A 3615-nucleotide genomic window follows, 5' to 3' on the forward strand; every position below is an offset into this window, starting at 1 on the left:
GGCAGATGTATAATTTTTAATGCAGCCGAACCGTGTATTACAATGCCGTTATGTGATGACCTCCAAAGAGAAAAGCAAGCACACTCGGAATAAAGTGTTTTCGGTCTGTTTCCGGTATTTGTTTATGACAATGTGATGTGAGATGTGACATGTGAGACTGGAATTGCACAGGGGAAAATAACGTATCTATGGCACCATTTTAGATGCAGATTTTGTTAAACTGATACGTTTGCGCTGTGGACCAATACTATACATTGACAGGGAAGGGGGTAGCAATAAAGATAACACCATTAAACAGTTACACAACATAACAGAAATAATATCGATAGCAGCGTCCCTAGCAACCACCTTGGTAACAATGAAAACGTTGTATAGACACAATTTCCTGAAGTAATCTTCGTAATAACTAGCAAACTAAAGATCATGTACATCCACTGCACACATAATCTGAAATAACAACTCATATTTCTCGCATCAAATGACATCAAAACCCATTTTAATGGCCAAACTAACTTTAAAATAGGCATTTTACACTGAGAATAAAATGAAGTTCAGCCATGTTTTTTTTTTCTGCAGGGAGAAATGTGAAGATCACGTGACATAGACGCCAGCCATTGGAATGAATGGTGAAAACAAATGTAGGGATCTTACAATTTCAGAGGCTTTTTTGGTTGTGGACCAACGTAGTTATTACACGTTTTTTTGTGAGACTGGGTTGGATGAAGAGGAGATTGAACCAGATGCAGAGGAGATAGAGGAAGATGTCTCAGAAATGGAAGACAACAGCGATCCAGACTATGAGCCTACAACAGACCAGGAAGAGGCACCTGAGGGAGAGGAGGGAGAGGCCCCTGAGATAGAGGCCCCTGAGGGAGAGGAGGGAGAGGCCCCTGAGATAGAAGCCCCTGAGGGAGAGGAGCCTGAGGTGACATTCCAGTCCAAGAATGGCAACCTGCTCTGGCATTCATCCCCCCGGGAGAGAGGAGGCAGAGTAAGAGTGGAAAACATAGTGAGGATGATACCAGGGCCAACTCGGTATGCAGTATCTCGTGGGGATGAAATCAAATCCAGCTTTCAACTGTTTCTACCAGAGTCCATTGAAAAAATGATAATTGACATGTCGGCGTGTGTTTGGAGACAAGTGGGAAGAATTGGACCAGGCAACCCTCCAAGCCTACATTGGTCTGTTGATTATGGCAGGATTATATAGGTCAAACCATGAAGCTACAATGAGTCTGTAGGATGCAGAGTCCGGGAGGCCCATATGCCGGGCAACTATGAGCTTAGGGCAGTTTCATGTCATCTCAAGAGTCATCCGTTTTGACAACAGGGATACACGCCCTGCCCGCTGGAGTAATGACAAGCTGGCTGCCATCAGGGATGTTTGGGACAGGTGGGTGGAGCGCCTGCCACTGATGTTCAATCCAGGCCCTGAGGTGACAGTGGACGAGCGTTTGGTCCCCTGCAGGGGGCGTTGCCCATTCAAACAATACATACCCAGCAAACCTGGCAAGTACGGGATCAAGATCTGGGCAGCTTGTGACTCCAAGAGCAGCTATGCATGGAAAATGCAAATTTACACAGGGAAACCCACTAATGGAAGGCCAGAAAAGAACCAGGGAATGCGTGTGGTGCTCGACATTACGGCTGATCTCAAGGGGCATAACGTCACTTGTGACAAGTTTTTTACATCCTACGCACTAGGTCAGTAGCTGTTGAAGCGCAAGCTCACCATGGTGGGGACGGTGAGAAAATGTAAGCCAGACCTTCCTCCTGCACTTGTGTCCACCGGAGGACGAGAGGCGCTCTCCTAAAAATTCGCATTTACAGACATGCACACTCTGGTGTCATATTTCCCCAAAAAAAACAAGAACGTTATCTTGATGAGCACCCTGCACAAAGATGCTGCTGTCAGCACCAGGGACGATAGGAAGCCACAGATGATCCTGGACTACAACAGCAACAAAGGTGGAGTTGACTGCCTGGATAAGGTATAGTAATGTATTTGTTCATCTTTCATGCATGTTGATTCATGTAAAACATTTAGTTTTACGTAAAACAGATAAAATATTGCTTGCAAGTTTCTAATTTCTTATTCCTTTATTTCAGCTTACTGGTACCTACACCTTTAAGAGAATGACAGCCCGGTGGCCGTTGGCAGTGTTCCACAATATGATAGACATCTCTGCCTTCAATGCATATGTGGTGTGGACAGCAATAAATCCGGCCTGGAATGAGAAGAAGCACCACGTGAGGAGAATCTTCCTGGCAGAGCTTGGGAAAGCTCTGGTGACTCCATTCATCCAACGGCGCCAGTTCCTTCCCCACACACCAGCCTCTGCCAGTCTGGTGAAGAGAGTGCAGAATACTCCAGACACTCCACCAGTAGCCTCCCCCCAAGGTCAGAAAAGGAAGAGGTGCGAGCTCTGTGCCCCTCGAGACAGAAAAACTAGCCATGCCTGCTAGAAGTGCCATGCCTACATCTGCAAGGAACATTCCACCACAATTTTGCATTGCCAACTATGTGCGTGAACACGCGTGAACACACGTGAGCGCACGCACGCACGCACGCACACACACACACACACTGTTCTTTTATAGCATATTTCTCTTTCAATACATGTTCATTAAGGTAAACAGTATCAGTGTCTTATTTTATATTCATCACAGTGAGTGCAGTGAATGCTGAACTTGATGGGCCCACCGGTGGGTCCGCACCATGACATGAAACACTGGCTTGCTTGTATCAAATCAATACATCCCATACATCATTGGAACGGGAAGAATCTCAGCTACAACACTAACTAAAGCATTTCTATCTCTAGTAAACACAGCCTACATGGCAAGCATTATTATAATATACAGTAATGTAAAATAAGCACTATCTTTGAACTTACTGCATAAAATAATATGAAATTCACCCCTGGTGTCATTCTATCTGTCACCCCTTGATTGTACTTGCTTTGACTGTTCAAATGAGATGTCAACCATCAAAATTGGATAAGGGTTTTCCAGAGATATCACTGTGCAAAACACACCGGTCAATTTTGACCGAAGTTAGCATGGGAAGGGGGATATGACCTAACGCAAGAGAAGGGTTAATTACACCAGGCAGTGGCACACTGAACTGTCAGGAAGTTTCGGCTCTAACTAACCTCATTTAACAGAAAATAAAATGGCAACAACAGGGCTTGGGAGCAGTGGTCGCGTTAACCGAATACCCCCCCCCCCCGTCAGCGCGAGTGAGTGACGACTTGTGTACAGACTCGACGGGTAATAATGGATTATGACGGAAATGTTACGATCCTGTCCGTCAAAATGACTGACAACGAAAAACTCTAACGCGACCACTGCTTGGGAGAAAGAAATAATGTGATATCTGGGCCCATTTTCACTACAATGAGGCGGAGAAAAAAAGCAAATGCATTGTTTTATCAGAAGGGAAGCGATGCGGCCATAACACAGCTGGTAAAAACACCACAAACCTGACCAGATACTCTCTGCAAAGCTGCTTTCTTAATCATTCAACCTTTGTTTTTTATCAAATAAGGACAAGATATAATCTTATTGTGAAATAAGTGTGACTAAAATGACAAATTATTGGTTTTGGCTAGA

The 3615-nt window shown here is 44.8% G+C and overlaps 1 pseudogene; it reads left to right on the top strand.

The window, feature by feature from the left end:
• The first annotated feature begins 979 nt into the window (after positions 1 to 979).
• LOC104950478 (piggyBac transposable element-derived protein 4-like) lies at positions 980 to 2401 on the top strand (annotated as a pseudogene).
• The last annotated feature ends 1214 nt before the right edge of the window (positions 2402 to 3615 follow it).

The sequence above is a fragment of the Notothenia coriiceps genome, unplaced genomic scaffold (genome assembly GCF_000735185.1).
Source record: "Notothenia coriiceps isolate Sejong01 unplaced genomic scaffold, NC01 NC01_scaffold00017632, whole genome shotgun sequence".
In the NCBI taxonomy this organism is placed as follows: domain Eukaryota; kingdom Metazoa; phylum Chordata; class Actinopteri; order Perciformes; family Nototheniidae; genus Notothenia; species Notothenia coriiceps.